The 19,553-nt window shown below is 34.7% G+C and overlaps 1 pseudogene; it reads left to right on the forward strand.

Annotated features, from left to right (window-relative positions):
- The first annotated feature begins 8,235 nt into the window (after positions 1-8,235).
- On the forward strand, positions 8,236-17,561 carry LOC120157307 (annotated as a pseudogene).
- The last annotated feature ends 1,992 nt before the right edge of the window (positions 17,562-19,553 follow it).

Here is a 19,553-nt window from a genome sequence, read left to right on the forward strand (position 1 = left end):
TACACGCTAAGTCATAGACTTAGTGAAGCAAAAAAAAACAGAATAACAATAATGCATTTTTCATAAATATAAACATTCAATCTATGAATTCAATCGAGTCTCATATAATTCAGTATACATGATAACCTGAGATAATATAAGTACTTTTCATACCTTTTTATCGTATAAATACATATATCGAACATTCCTTTACATACCATGTAACACATATACTACTTCACAACAAAACATACATAGTAGCAAATCAATTTATTTATTTACTCTCTGTAAAGACCATGTATTAGCCCATGTATACTTTTGAGAACTCAAGGTATGTGAGTACATTGAGGTTGTGCACCACTATGCTGTCACAACAGCTCGATCAATGTCCCGAAGGACCAGTCCATAGATTCCGAAGAACCTAGGTAAACAGTCCATATGTTCCGAAGAACATAGGTAAACAGTCCATATGTCCCGAAGAATATAGGTAAACAGTCCATATGTCCCGAAGAACATAGGTAAACAGTCCGTATGTCCCGAAGAACATAGGTAACCCTCGACCCTTGGCATGCCAACTATACCCCTAGCTCTCATATCACATAACATGGGCATTATCATTTATGACCGTTCACATTACTTATTCATATTCTTACTCTTATAAACACATATCGTTTCTTTTCAGTCACGTATTACATATACGTGTAATCCTTGATCTCATAATCACATGTTCCTTCTCTTCTATCACATACCAAATGTATGTGTAAACACATATCTAATATCATATGTTGCCTTTTCATGTAAGCATGTAAATCATGTAACATATAAACATACATCCATTTCTATGTACTAATGCATACAGAGTAATCACATAACATTATATAAGTTACTTCTTACCATAGTAACTCTATCATTGACTCATCGCAAGCCAATGTTTGATCAATCACATAAGTACAATTTAAATTGCACTCACCTTAGCCTTGCTTTGATTCGATTATTCCGGAACTTGTTTAGGCTCAATATCTACATAAATATATCATTTCAAAACAACTATCAGAAGCCTAAACTTTAAACTTGATGTTAATAACTTAAACCGATTTAATAAATCGAATTCTATATTTTCATTTAGGGGGGAATCGATACCCCCCCTAGGGGAATCGATACCCCCTGAACAATCTGGAATTTTTCGTTCAAGAGGGGGAATCGATTCCCATTCATAGGGTATCGGTTCCCTCTGCCCAGAAATTGCATTCTAAGCTCGAAAATCATCAATTTTCAACTCAAACCTTCCTATTTTACTTCCTTTAATACTCCTAACTTTAATACACATACTTAAACTTATTTCTATTCCATGATCACTTCTTTAACTTCAAATCTAGTCATTCCTATGTAATTACAAAAATTCTACTAGTTTTGCAACATGTTCAAATTCCTATTCTAACACTTCCTATCCCTTAATTAACTTGATGACAAGTCAAATTCAACTTTCAATTCTCAATATACACTTTATTTCAATATTTCATTCAAAAACTCATAATCTTTAAATCCTCATAACCTCTTCATTTTGTTGTTTTAAAGCAAAGTAACCCTTCCTTAATCTTACTTAGCATCTAATAATCAAAACTAAACTTAAATTTCAGCACATAATCAACTCAAGAGACAACTTACCTTTGCTTGGCTTCACACGTGGAGAAGAGAAAATGAAGAAGGAAAAGAGAGAAGAGATTTTTCTGGAAAAATCTCCATCCTTATCCATATATATATCATTTAATTATAATTTCAAGTCTAATGACCATTTTGCCCTTTAATTCTTTAGATAATTACAATAAACTTTTAGGAAATATTTCTGAACAAATCATTAAACTATTAAACTATTACACTTTCATCACCATATTCTAAAATTTTACAATTTTGGTCACTATCCCGTATTTTGGGATGTTACAAACACCCTGAAATCCTGTAGCCTGCAGAGCTAATGGAGGAGGAATAAACCGAGATGCCATAGCAAGTTTCTTTGCCAAGGAGTAGACGCCGCCTAAAGAAGGTGTCTTAGCGTAAGGAGCCACAACTTTCAACAGTCCCAGAAGGCCGCAGTACTCCCCTTGCTGCACCAACATCCGACTCTAAACCCTCCAGCCCCACACAACTGCGTAAGCACATGCGTTGAAAGACCGTCGTACCACCACAAGCATGAAGTCGAGGTACCTTGCATTGTATGGAATATCATGTAGTTTAGTTTTCCTTAGTTTTTAAGCATTGAGGACAATGCTTCTGTCAAGTTTTGGGGAGGTAGGGTTCTCTCAAATCATTGCATGATTGTATTAGTATAATGAATATGCCATGACATTAGTAAATGTAGAATTAGTTTTCTGGAATTAATTGAGGATGCACACGATGATGAAGAATTCTTGATGGCTAGGATAGAATGTACATGACTGGTTGAGGATGATAGAACCAACCATAGGACTTGCTTCTTTGAAACCCTTGAATACACGATTATATGTTTTCCATGCTTAAGGAACTTAGAAAATTTTTATGAGAGAATTCTTAAATGTCGTGGCATGAAACTTTGAATGATGAAAACCCCACATATGTACAAAAAATATAAAAAAATAAAAAATAAAAAATATGAAGTTATAAATAAATGATTTGGCATATCTGTAGATAGACACTCAGCTATGCCATGGCATTGCCTGACAACTGATATAAATAATTGGTAGTTATATTATATGAGTGAATGAAAGTAGTCATATGATGAATCTACCTGACTAGCTCGAGGTGGAAGGTATGCTCCCTTTCACCTAGAGTGTGAGATAGTAGGAGTGATAGGCTAACTCCTCTCGTAGCAGAATTAATGAAAGAAAAGAAAACAATATGGGAGTAAAATTTGTAAATGTCGTGGCAAATTAAGAAATCTTGATTAGAAATTTTTGGTTTGTTAAGCATGGACTGGATACAAACACGCACACACCTACACAAAAAATCTTGCCCTAGGGGACAGTACTTGATTTCTCAACTAGTCTAGCATGTTGAAGCCAAATACTGAGGGCTGAAATTTTATCCCATAAAACTATTATGCTTCTGAACTTGTCATGGTATTTTTGTTTTGCTTAATACTATCCATTGCTTGAGGACAAGCAATAGCTTAAGTTTGGGGGTGTGTTAACTCCGTAAAAAGGTCATATTTGGGACCTTTTCACATAAGTTATTGAATGTCTAAGAGCCCATTTAGGACCATATAGATGCATTTAGGAGCATATAGTTACATGTGGTGGAATTCTGTTTTTCGCGGCATTTTATTTTGTAATCAGTGTTGCTTTATGGGGAAGGTGTTTGTTTGGTGATATGCAGGATTTGAGAGTAAGGAAAAGTAAAAGGAAAATGTCGTGACATAAGGAGACTGTTGAGCAGAATGAAAATGCCGAGTTGAAGTGACATTTCGAGAGCGAATAAAATGAAAGAATATATTTTTGAAGCCAGCTGTCCCTACTTTCACGTGATCTCTGACCGTGAGCGAGAAATTCACCTCGAGGATCCGCCTGGAGGGGATCAGCGCTGCTACAGTCGATCCTGCTAAACCATGTCGTCTTGTTGCTAATCTTGTCTGTCATTGAGCTTTTGCAGCGGTTTGGGGTATCTTAGGAATTTCAACACCAAGTTCTAGGGTTAATCTTCCCCTATAAATAGAGGATGAAGCCAAAATGGTAGAGACTTTGGTTCCATGCCGTTTTGAGTTTAAAAGTAAGAGGGAAAAGGTCTCTCAGTTCTCCGTTAATTCTATTTGCTGTGGTATTTCTCCATTGACAAGCTTAAGGGAGTGGCGTTCTAGTCGTCCGAGAGGAGCTAGTTTGCCGGGACAGTTCGTGGTGGCCGAGGGAAGCTCCGGCAGTGCACGTCGAAGGTTTTTCCTCATTCCCTTTGCTCTTTGCTTTCATATTTTATCATTTGGGTTGTAAGGAATGGATTAACTTGCTTTGTTCTTGTTTATTTCGAACCCACCATGAACTAATCCTATTTGGTGGGAGTTCGTTTTGGATATTTAAGTTTTACTTTAATGAATGGTTGTTTTTCTATGTTATAATTTGTTTTGTTTATGTAGCTTAGTGCATTAAGGTTGTAGGAGCTATCAGAGTAGCCATTCCTTAGGAGATTACTTAGGGTTCTAGAGAATATCTAGGTAGCGAATCCTTAGTGTTCGAGAGAAACTAAGGAGCAACTACATAAGCAAGGGGTTCTAGATAGTAACTAGGCCTAATCCACCTTAGAGATAAGGCTAGGATTTCATTCAACTAAAAGGAGTTACACATGAACGATAGGTTAGATGTTAATGTTGTCTCAAAAAGGTATTACCGAAACATATCATGTTATTTGGACTAATAGGGTCACTGCAGGGGCTTACGCCAACCGGTTTTGCCAGGGCATCTTCAATCTATCGAGTCCCTTACTAGAGATAGTATAGGGCACCCTAGTAAACTCTATTGGGCAGATATGGCATAGAAGTAAGATCATTCTGAGAGGTAGACTTAGATTTTCCTTAGTGGCTCCTATCACTCATTCCCATAGTAGCTTGTCGTGTGAGAAAGATAAAGTCTAAATAATTACATCATACTTTTACATTTAATTTTGCCTTGACATTTCCATTTGATTGCACTCAACACAATTAAATTTGCCAAGACATTTCCATCCAATTTGCCACGACATATCCATTTGCTACCATGTTGCCATCGTTTCATTTGCACATCAGTCATTCCATCTAGCCACAACATTATCATTTGTATATACCATCACTAACTTTACTTAAGTGACAAAGTAAAGTGCCTTGACTGAACTTATCAATTTCCCCCAATCCACGTGGAGACGATACTCACTTATCACTGTATTACTTGTTCAATTGTGTATACTTGCACATAATTCTGCATCCATATTTAGTACCCACGAATAGAGGACACATCAGAAGACACAATACATGATTTCATAACTGCCTTCACAGTCTTAACAGAAGCATGACCTAAACGTTTATGCCACAGATCCAAAAGAGCTTGTGATCTTGATACATTATTCACAAGACATCGAGATTCCTTCTCAACACTTGGAAGCAACTGGTATAACTCTTCATCCCGTGAGCTTCCCTCGCAACATAATAGTCTGAGTATGAGCATCCTTAACAAAACATTCGAATGGGTGAAACTCAAGAAACACATTTTTATCACGTGTAAACTGAGAAACATACAATAACTTCTTCTTAATATCAGGAACATGAAGCATATTTTGCAAGATCAAAGGTTTGAAACTAGACTGCAAGCAACCTTGACCAATATGGGTGATCGAAACACCCTTACCATTACCTATGAGAAGGGTATTATTACCTGTATAGGTAGTCCCTGAGTTAAAAATTGACAAATCATTCGAAACATGATGAGTGGCACCAGTTTCTAGATACCAAAGTGCATTAGCAACAGTAGACTAAGTTGGCACACTCGAAGAAGCACCAGGTAAGGCAGAGACAAACGCTGTTGATGGCACATTTGGAGTGGGTAAACTAAAACGAGTATCATCAAGCAAATATCCAAATGATGAATAAGGAAACCCATGATAAAATGGAGCTGACATTCTTGGAGCTCCAGGATACAAAGAAGATGGATATACCAAACCAGCTGGATAAGTGGAATAAGGAGAAGCCACAAAATGAGTGTAAGCTTGCACTCTAGCAGAAGGCGAGTGAGGCAAATGACTATCAACATTCAAACCCGATGATCTCTTCCAAGTATCACTATACAGAGCCTCACCAATATTGACTCTAGTGAATTCCCTATCAGGACCGATGATAGTATTTTTGAACAGTATGACCAAACTTACCACACAACTGGCATTGAGGTCGATTTGAGCCATTAAATCTTCCTCGACCTCTCCCACGATAACCATTACCTTGTTGTCATCTTATCTGAGAAGACTGTTTCTCAAACATATCTCCATTAGTAGAAATCTTAACTGGTACATCACCGACACGAGTATCGGTCAAACGAACCATCATATTAGCTGAAATACCATCACTAAGAAAAGCCTTTTGCCGAGTTTCACAATCAAGAAGCATCTCAGTTAGAACATCTAATGATAAAGTATCACGAGATGCAATAACAATAATGGATTCAAACTCCATGGATAACCCAGCAAGCACAACACTCACCTGCTCATACTCAGTAACAACACAGCCAGTTGCATTTAACATGTCACATATAGACTTAACCTTTTCTAAATACTTACTTACAGACAATCCAACCTTTCGTTGAGAGTGCAAATTATGTCTAAGTGCAGAAATCTTAGCACTAGACCTAGCTCCAAACAATCGTGCTATCGTATTCAAAATAGTAAGGGAAGACATTAGCCCTGTAAGATGAGGTAAAACATCCATACTAACCATTGTCAATAACCAATATGCTAGCAATTTATATTGATGTCTATACACGACAAAGGGTGGATTCTCCTCAACTTGACCAGACTCATTTGTAATCCAGTCACTCGGAACAACACTATCAGGAGTAATGTACTTCATTAAACCATAACCATCAAGAATAAGAGCCACTTGATGGTTTCAAAGTAAATACGTATTTTCAAAAAGTTTGACATTGTCATGTTTAGGAATATGATGAACACAAGAGAGATTAGGAGGAAAAACCGAGGAATTCCTAAGGGAATTCATCGGAGAGACCACCTGTGGATCAACCATGACTCTCACAAACACAAAAACAAACCAGAAACAACACACACCCTGATTTGATGCATCATTCTCAAGTACTCAATCTAACCAGCAGCAGAGGACCACACAACGAAGAGCAAACTTCCAAGAAATGACGAATGATACCATGTTAAGATAGCCAAACAACTATCATATAGACATTCAAAACAAAAGAAAGAAGAGAAGAAAACTTCAGATTCATTTTTATTATAATGTAAAAGCTACATTTTAAGCTATACAAGGGGTGCTTATATACAAGGCTGAATAACAACTCTAACCACCTCTTTTGCCAACTTAGCAAGCAACGTAAGTAAACGTATAACAAACTCTTAACTGACACTTAACAAATTCATGCACAACAAGCAATGCGGCAACACACTTCATTCTTCAACATTCACCCTACTTGACAACTCATAACCAACATATCAAAATCTTCATTCTTCACAATTGGATCCAATTTAATTTAACTTTCAAGTTTAGGTTTATTTTATTTAAAAAATGATGTACTATTGATTACTAGGGTTTTGAATTAAAGTTGTGGGAATGTTGGTCATAAATATGATATTTAATGTAGTTATTTAAATGAAAAAAGAAGAAGGTTTGAGCATATTTAATAAAAAATGAGAGAAGATTTAAGACTACGAAAAAGATTATAAAAATATTTAAATCAGATGAGAATTTTAAATGTTTAGAGATATAATCATCTTTCCCCGATCTATCTTAATAAAATTTGTTCATTATTTAGATCATAATATAGATTTGAGTTAATAAAATTTATCTACTTATAAATTATGATGTATGCATGTATGTTATCCTCATAAATAAATAAATAAATTTATTTAAAACCTCATAATTTTTTTAAAAATAATTTAAACCCATAAAAATGTAGTACAATTTAAATAGTGAATTAGAATAAAAGTTAATTGCGTTATATGTCCTTAAATTATAATTCTCATTTTAAATTAGTCCCTAAACTTTTAAACATTTCAATTTCATCCTAAACTATAATTTTCATTCTAAATTAATCCTCAAAATTTTGAACATTTCAATTTCATCCCAAACTATGACTTTCATTGTAAATTAGCCCCAAACTTTTTAAACATTTTAATTCCATCCCAAACTATACATATATACTAATCACATCCTTTATTAATACAATCGTCATGTCAAATTATATTATTATATGTTTTAACAAGTAAAATTCAAGTTAAACTATGGTTGAAACTAATTACACATTTAGGTGAATTCAAAGATGAAATTGGAAGGTTCAAAAGTTTGGGACCAATTTAAAATGAAGGTCATAATTTAGGGATATAATTAGAATGTTCAAAAGTTTAAGGAATAATTTAAAAGAAAAACCATAGTTTTAGTATGAAATTAATATATATAAAAATTTAAAGACTAATTAAAAATAAAAGTCATAGTTTAGAGATATTTGATGCAATTAACTCCGAGATTAATTGAAAAATCATTGGACCTATACTTGAATTTGGAACTGAAAAAAGCCAGTTGAGGAAGAGACCATAAAACCAAACGAAGAAGAACATACAACACAATGAATAAGCCATCTTCTCTATTCTGTGATTCTTCTCCAGTTTTCAAAAATCCATCTTTAATTATTCCTTCTTCTTATTTTCCCAGTTTTTCTCCTTTGGGTTTTGGTTACCTACCTTCATTTCTTTTAATATCATGCCTCTTCGATTCTCTCCCTCTTACATGACCAAACCATGTAGAGAAAAAGAACATTAATGAACACAAAGGATTAGGGGGACAAAAGGTTAAACTGATTTAGTTCCTTTGTGTTTTCCTTGGTATAAGATCTGGGGAGTAAGTTTATTCAATCCAATATCTTAAATGGGTTTATTTCTATTTCTTAATAGATGACACTTTTGTCAAGGCAACTCACTTTTTGTTTTCAGGTTTACAGGGATGAAGCTAGTAAGAGATGATATGTATTCTGGTTCTCAATTTAAACGTCCATTCAGTTCTTCTAGGGCTGAATCGTAAGCTTTCTTTTTCTTGTTCTTTCCTCTGCTTTTATAATATATTTGCTTGTTCTCTCTCTCTTTAGGGTTTTCATGGTTGGTTTTGTTTTTACATGAAAGTTTGGCCTTTTTTGTTAACCTGTTTGTTTCTTTTTCTTTGATTGCTGCTTATTTATTGTTGTCAGCTTTGATGGTTATTCTTCTTTGGTCAGATTTGACTGGTAATTTTGTTGGATTTGCATGTGGGATTGTTTTGTTTACCACTTCGAATGGAGTGATTCGTTTACGTTTTTGTTTTTTCATGTTTGGCTTGAATCGTATAGGTCTTTCTGGTTGTTGGATCATTGCATTAAGTAAGATTAAGATTTGCCTCTTGGTTGTTTAATAGTTGGTAAATTTACTTCCAAGTAAAGGAGATTTTAGGTTCTTTTAAGAGGATGATATGTTGAAAGTAAATTAGGTTTAGCTCAAATTTTTTCGGAGTTTCCTTATTCGTATTGTTCGAGTAGCTGTGGGTCTGATTTTTCTTTTATTATTTCTACCTATTAGGCTATGGGCAAAACCAAATACCCGGTGGAAGTGGTTGTGCAGGAGGTGTTGGAGGAGGGGAAGGAGGAGGAGTTGGAGGAGGAGGAGGTATGTCACAGAAACTGACTACAAACGATGCCTTAACGTACCTAAAGGAAGTCAAGAAGATGTTTTAGAATCAAAAAGAGAAGTATGACATGTTTCTCGAGGTCATGAAGGATTTCAAGGCTCAAAGGTATCCCGTTTTCTAATCTCCAGTTTTGTTGACCAAAAATAATTTTCGGTTGCTTTAAACTATTAATGTTTGGTACATTTTGTCTTATGCAGGACTGACACTGTTGGTGTCATTGCCCGAGTGAAAGAGTTATTCAAAGGGCATAACAACTTGATTTATGGATTTAATACCTTCCTGCCGAAGGGCTATGGAATTACCCTTGATGAGGCCGAGGCTCCGAAAAAGACAGTTGAATTTGACGAAGCAATCAGTTTTGTAAACAACATAAAGGTGGACTACTAAAACTGTTGTGCCAAAATCTTTCGCTTATCAATATCCATGTTTAACCGTCTAATTTCTCCACTTGCTGTGTAGAAACGTTTCCAACATGACGAGCATGTCTATAAATCATTTCTTGATATATTGAATATGTACCGGAAGGAGCACAAAGACATAAATGAGGTTTATACTGAGGTAAATATATCTTATTCTGGTTGTTAACTGTCTCTAATCTGTTGATTTTTTTTTCCAGAAAATTTGACATGTTCTTTGTTTCATTGCTTTCAGGTTGCTTCTCTTTTTGAGGACCACCCTGATCTGCTCGAGGAGTTCACAAGATTTTTACCAGATTCTTCAGCAGCTCCTATGACACAACAAGTTCCATATGGTCGAAACTCAACACCACGTTATAACGAGCGAAGCTCTGGTACACCCACCTTGCGGCACACACAAATGGATAAGGTAATTGCTCTCTCCCATTTATTTTAATATTTATTTAATTGCTATATTTGACATGTTTGCGATATGAAACAATGATTCTTTGTGTTTTCAGCAACGTCGGAGGGATAAATTATTACTTACCATGCTGATAGGGATCTTAGCATTGGCCGTCTTGACTTGGATGATGACAAAGCAATGATTAAAATGCAAAAAGAACAGAGAAAACACATGGAAAAGGATAATAGGGATCTGAGAATTCATGATAATGATGATCCCGAGCATGAAAACAATAGGGATTTTAACTTGCACCGTTTTCCTGACAAAAAGAGATCGGGAAGGAAGGTTGAAGGATTTTCTCACCGTTTAGGGTGACAGTTTTTCTGTTCTTTTGCAATCTACTGCTAATAAAGTACCCTTGTATAATGAGATTCGGGTTAATGCGCATTTTCTCATCCTTCATGTATCAACCCTTTAAGCTTTCAGTTTTTTTTTTTCTATTCCAACCTCAGGCATGTTCAACCAAGGTTTTATATCTGCAGAAAGTTAAGGAGAGGCTGTGCAGCTCAGACGACTACCAGACATTCTTAAAATGCCTTAATATTTATAGCAATGGAATAATCAAAAGAAACGATTTGCAAAATTTGGTATGTTTTACATTACACCATCTATTGCGGTTATATTCGAATTTTTGGATTACTCGTATGTTCTACTTTTCTGGTAGTTTAATTATATGTTGCATTGATTACTAGGTGACTGATTTACTTGGCAAGTACCCAGATCTTATGAACGAGTTCAATCAGTTTTTGGAGCGTTGTGAGAATACTGGTAATGGCTTATGTATCATTTGAAGTTGTTTTATTCTGATTATTTATTTTTATGGCTTCTTCTGTTCTAATTTAATATCTCCTGCAGATGGGCTCCTTGCCGGTGTTATTAGTAAAAGTAAGCCACCTTTCATTTGTTTTACATTTTTTATTTTTCGTTGGCTGTTTTCTCGTTTATCAATATTCACATATGTACATAGTTTAGTATTAAATAAAACGCATTTTTTTTATATTTATCTGTAAATTGCAATGACAGTTTACTTCTTGTGTTGCAGAATCACTTAGTGTTGACGGAATGCGTTCAGGCCATTAGAGGAAAAAGATAGAGAGCCAAAACGCGAAATCAAGGGAGCTAAGGAAAAGAGAGATATAAGGAGTACATGGGAAAATCAATACAAGAGCTTGACCTTTCTAACTGCCAAATTTGTACTCCAAGCTATCGGCTTCTGCCAGATGATGTATAAACTTCTGAAATTTATTTATTTAATTTTTTGGCATGCAAGATTTGGCACTGGTTATAACAGTCTTTGGCATTTCTCTCTCACAGTACCCAATACCTGTAGCAAGTCAGAGATCCGAGCTTGGCGCTCAGGTGCTAAATGATTATTGGGTATCCGTCACTTCAGGAAGTGAGGATTATTCTTTTAAGCACATGCGCCGAAATCAGTATGAAGAGAGCTTGTTCAGATGTAAGGATGATAGGTAAAATTTCCGGGCCTTCCTCGATTTATCCCAGTACTATTTATGCAAACATTCTACCAATTAGTTTCTCTTTTCATAATTATTATATTATGGTGTTCCCATTTAATTTTGTATGTGAAGGTGAGAATGAGTTTTTGGAAGAAAAAATGATGTGCATTGGTTAATTCTTCTTATGTAAGCCATTCGAAATTTTAGGGTAACACTACCGGACAGGTCCCTGTCCTATGGGGTTATGAGCACGTTAGTCCTACTATAAAAGTAATCAATTTAGCCTTCATACGTTCAATTTTGAAGAAAATAGGTAAAATTATAAACTTTGATAAGGTTGATTTTTTAAAAAATATTGACTTGGGTTCTGAAAAAATAAACAATTTTGTCATTGTCATGTTTTAGAAATACTGAATTTCGTTTTTTTTACATTACTTTGAAATGCGACAGGCCAGCTTTCTGTAATGTTCAAATTTACTGCCATTTAAAGCTTTACCTCATTGCTTCAAAATTAAATGTGCAGTTACTAAGTTGCTCATTTGCATAGTAGGGAGACTAATTTTTTCTTTGTTTAGTACAGGGGCATGTAAGGTAACTTAACCAAGTTCTAAATATTATCTCCTTTGAAGAAATGACAAAGTTCTTGTTCAATGGTCTTAGATTTGAACTGGATATGTTGTTAGAATCTGTGAGCTCAACAGCCAAGTGCGCCGAGGACTTACTGAACAGCATTAATGAAAATAAAATCAATATGGATTATCCGTTCCGCGTAGAAGAACACTTCACTGGTATGTGTTTATCTCAAGATTCTGAAACTATATGGTCTCTACATGAACATTTTTTGCCTTAATTTTTGCCTCTTCTGCATCATTTACCACAGTTCTGAATTTGAGGTGCATTGAGCGGTTATACGGTGACCATGCTCTTGATGTAATGGAAATATTAATTAAAAATCCTGCTCGTTCATTACCAGTGATTTTAACTCGCCTAAAGCAGAAGCAAGAAGAATGGACAAAGTGCCGTCTAGACTTCAACATGGTTTGGGCTGAAATTTATTCGAAAAACCATTACAAATCACTTGATCATCGCAGCTTCTATTTCAAGCAGCAGGATTCAAAGAACTTGAGTGTGAAATGTAAGTGGAATCGGATTGAAAGAATAGTCAAACTTTTGACCAGGTTTTGACAGGTCTAGAATAGTCAAACATTTTCTGGTTAGTCCTATTCATGGGCTGGGCTGGTCTGGACCAGGTTTTGACAGGTTATTAAGAAGCTGTGTCAGGTTCGGCCCACCCCAAAACACGGGCACAAGTTTTTGACCAAACCGCACACATCTCGTATTTGGATAGTAGATTTACCTTGGGTTTGAGGATATCGTTCAGGTTTAAACTTTAGGTTATAAAACTTTTACATATAAATAAAAAATACAAATATTAAGTATATTCATACTTGAGCCTGGCCTGGGCAGGTTCAGGTTTGAAGTTCTTTTCCCAAGGGCGGCCCATTTATAGAATGGGCTTTCTTTCCCAAACCTGTTTTCAAACCTACTTTTTCGGTTCATTGCCCCCCCCCCCAAATACCAGACTCGGCCCTTGGACAGGCCTAGTGCTAATATATGGTGTAATTAACCTTCGACTGTAGTCTTATGACTTTAATTGGACTGATTGATCTTTCATTTCTTCTTGTAGCTTTACTGGCTGAAATTAAGGAGTTGAAAGAGGAACCAGAAAGAAGATGATGTTCTTATGGCTAGCATTGCTGGTCACAGACAACCCCTTGCTCCACACCTTGAATAGTAATATTCGGATGTCAACATTCACGAGGACCTATATAAACTTATTGAATATTCATGTGAAGAGGTGTGTACAACAAAAGAACAGTTAAATAGAGTCATGAGGCTCTGGACCACTTTCCCGGAGCCCATGTTGGGTGTTCCTCCTCGACATAATGACAGAGAGGGTACTGATGGTGCCGGTAAAGCTCAGAATCCTGCATTAAACCGCACTGCTTCGAGCGTTGCTGAATGTGATGGAAGTTCTGGGGCTGATGCTACTGTAAATTCCGGGCAACGAAAGGCTGCCAGTGATGGAGACAAGAACAGTTCACCTGAATTAACTATTTCTTGCAGGAGTGGTTTGGCAAATGGGGAAACTTTAGGCAGAGAACACTCGGGTCGTGTCTCTAGAGAGGATTCAAAGCTAGAGAAAGAGTTCAAATTTACATCTGATAAAAAGTCTGGAATTCACATGCATGCAAATGGAATGGAAGCAGAAAAGAATCACAGCAGAAACAATTTTGAAGGGACTTCAGGTGCGTATGTCGGGGAAGTTTCATTTCCGTGGTTTTGTTATTCATTGATCTTGTTTTTCCTATAACTTTTGTTCTTGTTATTCCTTTTTTTTGGGATCGTCTTGCTATACTGAGATTAGTTGAATTTCAAGGGAAAGTCATGGCTGCATCTAGACCTAGTAGTAGTGTTGCTGGTGAGGCTCGCGAAGCTAATGCTGACCCTGTACATTCTTCGGAGGTATGAATTTATGCGTATCGACTACTGTATTCTACTTAGCACCTCTGAAGCTGATATTACTATATGCTTTAGTTAAAATATAGCAATATTACCATCTTTTGCCTATGTTGCTCCAACTATTGATTTTGCTTAAAGTATTTGTGTCTGGCACTCATGTACGATACATTTTCAACATGGATGTGGGGGAAAGATCTTCTAAGGATTCAATGCTTACACCTAAGTAGGGATGAAGAACTTTGTTAAAACTGAATCAAGTGATACAATTTGTTTAGTTCGGTGTCAGTTTTAGTCAATTAAATATTTCGGTTTATATATAATAGTTAACTAACTGACCAAATATACCAACTTAATATAAATATATTTTAAAAAAAATATATTTATATTGTTATAGTCTTAGAGATATATGGACAAAATTGTAAAAATAAATTGACTCTACTCCAAGGATTAAGAGAGTTTTTTCTGGTTGCTCGACCAAACCAACCAACTTAAGTCAATTTGGATATTTTGTTTTTTTTTCGGAGTCAGTTTGGCTTTTTCTTTTTAATTTTCAGTCATAATATATTTATTTAAATTTTCTTGGTAATTCAGGGTGTTGGTGTAACCAAACATGTTTTGCTAGTAAATGGAGTACCTACAGATGGCTCTAATACCAGTAAATGTCACGAAGAATCTGCTGGTCCCTTCAGAATCGAAAAAGAAGGTGAAATATCACCTACTGTGATTTTGAGGAGGATAATTTTGTTGCTTATGGTGATACTGGTCCAAAGGTTGTGCCAAAGGCACAACATGATGTTCAAAGTGGACAGCACCAGTCTGGAAACGGGAAAGACTTGCATTCTGTGGATGCTGGAGGAGAAAATGATGCGGATACTGATGATGAGGATAGTGAAAACGCCTCAGAGGCCGGCGATAATGCATTGGGCAGTGAGTCTGCAGCCGATGAATGCTCCCGTGAAGAGGAGGAAGAGGTCGAACATGATGAAGTTGATGGTAAGGCCGAGAGTGAAGGTGAAACTGAAGGGATGACTGATATACACGTGGGAGGAGATGGCACGTCCTTGTTGTTTTCAGAACATTTCCTGTTTACGGTGAAGCCTCTTTCAAAGCATGTACGGGCAGTTTTACCCGAAGACAATGGAAACATTTCTTGGGTTTTTTATGCAAATGACGATTTCTACGTTCTTTTCAGACTTCATCAAGTACGTAAGGTTATTAAGCTTTTTAGTTATTTTTTTATTTTCCGCACTACATTTTGTAAGTATTCTTCAATCTTTGATCTTCGTTTAGATCCTATATGAAAGAATACTGTCGGCAAAGACAAATACAGCGGCTGCTGAAATAAAGAGGAAACATCCAAAAGACACTAGTTCTTCAGATTTATATGCCAGGTGGATTTAAATACTGATTTAACTGCTGAATTTGAAGGGTCTAATGCTTTCTAAATCGGAAAATTTCTTCGCTCTGCTACATAGGTTCATGAGTGCACTTTACAGTCTGCTTGATGGATCACGCGATAATTCAAAGTTTGAGGATCAATGCCGAGTTGTAATAGGAAACCAATCATACGTGTTATTCACATTGGACAAGTTGATATATAAATTGGTTAAGCAGGTTAGCTTCTTCGATGATCGTTCATTATTTCTTCCTCGTTTTTGTTCAACTGTTTTGACATCTAGTTTCCGTTACAGCTTCAGGCTGTTGCAGCGGATGAGATGGATAATAAGTTTCTTCAATTGTTTGACTATGAAAAGTCCCGGAAACATTGGAAGAGAATGAATTCAGTGTATTATGAGAATGCACGTGTCCTCCTTCACGAGGAGAATATTTTTCGACTGAAATATGTGAGTTTACATGTCTTTCTAAAACCTCTTTGTTTGGGAATAAGAAATGAACTGAATTAGGAACATGAATGCCCTAGGTATGTCAATGCATAGTTCTTTTTTACTCCGGTCCATATTTTTGCAGTCATCTTCGCCATCTCGTTTGTCTATTCAGCTGATGGACAATGTGATTGAAAAGCCTGAAGCATTTGCCGTTTCCATGGAACCTAATTTTTCGGCCGTTTTGCATGATGACTTTCTGTCTGCCTATCCCAGCTAGAAGGAGCCACATGTCTTTACTCTAAAGAGGTAATAATAGATGGCATTAGGGTTAAACCGTTTCGTAGTTTTGTGATTAATATTTCTGGTGTTAAAAGTACAATGTAGCATTTTGATGCTATAGGTTCTGCCAGCCTCTGATTTGTTATTATAGACAATTATAGCAATGAAAAGAGTTGCAATATGTTGGAAACGAGTACGCGTTTCCAACTCTGGATGTTGATTTTTTTTTCAAAGTTTTTGCATGCAATTGGAAGATCTTCTGAGCATCATATCCCCATATCATTTTCCGGTTATAGGTGTTGGACACGAGTGCTCCAGGAAAAAAATGAAGTGTGACAGAAATATAGACATTTTAATAGGCTTTTCTCTACTGATATTTGCTGAAACAAGAAATGCAGATCCCATGTTACTCGAACTTGGATGTAAGTGTCGGATATGAATATGTATCCGATACGAGTATATTGAACTTTTATTAGTTTTCTTTCTCGTGTAATAGTAGTGGGATACTTAAAAGGATCATATCCCCATATCCTTATGTAGGTGTTAGACACAAGCGCTAATCGTCATTTCTTTATTGATGTTTGCAGAAACAAGAGGAAGTATGCTGGTTTAGATGAATTTGCTGCTACTTGCTTGGCCATGGAAGGTGTTGAACTGGTTAATGGTTTAGAGAACAAGATGGCTTGCAACTCATACAAGGTATTGTGCTTTTATCTTTCATTCTGTTTTTCATCGGACTAGAGAAGTGCTCCCTATGTTTTATGACCAAGAATTTGCTTTTCACATGATGTTTAACTCGAGTTTTTTTTACAATCATCCATCGGAAGATTTCTTACGTGTTGGACACCGAAGACTTCTTTTATCGTAGAAGAAATTCTTCACAACACAGACCATCATACAATAATCGGGCCAGAATACAACGGTTCCATAGATTTTTGTCGTCTTCGCAATAATTTAGTGTTCTTTCCTAGACCGGTACGAAAGGTGAATACATGGCAATCTTTGTATCTTCATAACCATATTCTTATCCCCGAGAGTTTTCGAAGAAGGCTTAAACCTTGACGGGTTTCTTGCAGAACACCAGACCTCGAATGGCTTTCGGGTAGAGGTTCATATTCGATGATTGGGTCGAAGAAAAGAAGCAATGTTAAGAAATGTAGCACAAATTTGTAAGTTCATATGAGCAGGGTCTGACCAATTATCCTGCAGATAAGGTGTAAAGGAAAAGAAATGGTATCATAATCGAATTTAATTTTTCTTGAATATATCATTATCGTTGTACTTATTAGATCTGACCAATTACAAATTTGGTAATTGAAATTTTACTGTTTCTCTTATTTCACTCATTGTATTTTAAATCTTTTTAATTTCCTAATTGAAATTAATATATTGGATGTTTTTTGATCACTCAATTATTTTCTCACTAACAGTATTATAAATGGATTGTTATATAGATATAAAATGATGTCATTTTAGTGAATTTTTTGTTTTTTTTGAAATTGAAATTGAAATTGAAATTTTTTAAAATTCAATTATTTAATATTATTTTAATTAATATATTATTTCAAAATATAATTATTTATAAAATCATAAAAAATATCTTAACGTTTTAATAATGATATTGACATAAATAATATGAACCAAATAAATCTAATATTTTAAGAATAACAATATTTATAATAAATAATTTTTTAAAAATTTATAATCTGAAATTTATTTATATAATATTATTCAAATATCATAAAATATTTTTCAAAAATTGTTTATCAATGTAATTCATTTTAGATAAATTACTTTTCAAGTAATTCATTTATATAAATCAATTACATTGTATCAAATAGATCTTTAAGTTCCCTTTAATATTCTACATGCAGCTATTACCTTTATTTGAATGATTGGACTCCCAGAAAATTCATCAAAACATACTAATGTGTAGAAACAATAATTGTTGAATTAAAATTTATAATTATGGACACATATTTTTAATGTATATTATTATTATAAAATATGATACAAATTAAATGATTAATTATGTTATAAAGTAATAAGGTATTAGAAATATCATGTAAATAAAAGTGTATATACTATTAAAGTTGTATTTATAATTTGATGAGGGGTAAAGTTATAAATACATGCAATAATTTATTCTTAAATAAGCTATTTAAAGAGGTTATGTTCAAAAAATAAATCATCTTATATTTTGTCTTGTCCCGTCATAAGAAAATTTATACTCAACAAAATTCTATCTTCTCGAAAGATACTAAGGAAGATTCAAATATTTCAACCTATCAAATAATTCAGGTACGTTTCCGCATCTAATATTTTAATTCTTAATGATTTGACATGATTAGATCCTGGTTAGATTTTAATATTTGTTATGATTTGTTCTAACAAGTAGTAACATTGCCTCGTTATATTGAATCATTGAGAATTCATTGATTTATTTTATGGATTGATTCGATTCTTAATTTTTTTGGGGGGGGTTAATATATTAATTTGAATTTGGATTAAAGATTAGTACTGAAATTTTATAATTTTAACATTGCATAATCTCATTGTATGAATTCATAGTTTACAGGATTGTCGGCAACAATCCTTTAATTTCTTATACCGTAGTTTTCACCTTCTCAAAAAACGATTCCAATTTGTATGATTGTTAATTGTTTCTGGAATAATCACATGATTGTTGCAGTGCTGATTTCATAATTGCTTCAATTGTTTAGTGATGCTTGTAGCGCCCCATGTAATGTTTATGATCAATTTTGATGGTTAATGTTTCGATTAGTAAAAGAAACAGATAAAAGTATATGCTTTGTTTCTATTTCATGAATTTGGGTCTTTTGGGGTTTCATTCCTTAAAGATCATGTCTTTTAAGACATAGATACATGTATTTGGTTTTAGTTTCTTATATTAAAGGGTTTTCGGTTTATATAATATATTTCTCTTATTACCGTCATAGAATTTATATTAAAGAGAGTTCTATCTCTTGGAAAATCACAACCAAGAAAATTCAAAGATTTCAACCTATCAAATATAATAATTTTAATTTTTGATGATTTAACATTATTATATCCTAATTAATTTTTCATATTTGTTATGATTTGGTTCTAACAACACCCACAAGTTAATTGAGAGATATAAGGATAAGAAGGAATGGAGTTGTCTGCACTGCTGGTGCTGGGAATGTTTGATGAACAAACCCTAAAGTAAATAACTTAGCATTCATCTTTTATCATCTTCATCCCTGTAAAGCC

Source organism: Hibiscus syriacus, unplaced genomic scaffold (genome assembly GCF_006381635.1).
Source record: "Hibiscus syriacus cultivar Baekdansim isolate YM2019G1 unplaced genomic scaffold, ASM638163v2 tig00111239_pilon, whole genome shotgun sequence".
NCBI classification, from domain to species: Eukaryota; Viridiplantae; Streptophyta; class Magnoliopsida; order Malvales; family Malvaceae; genus Hibiscus; species Hibiscus syriacus.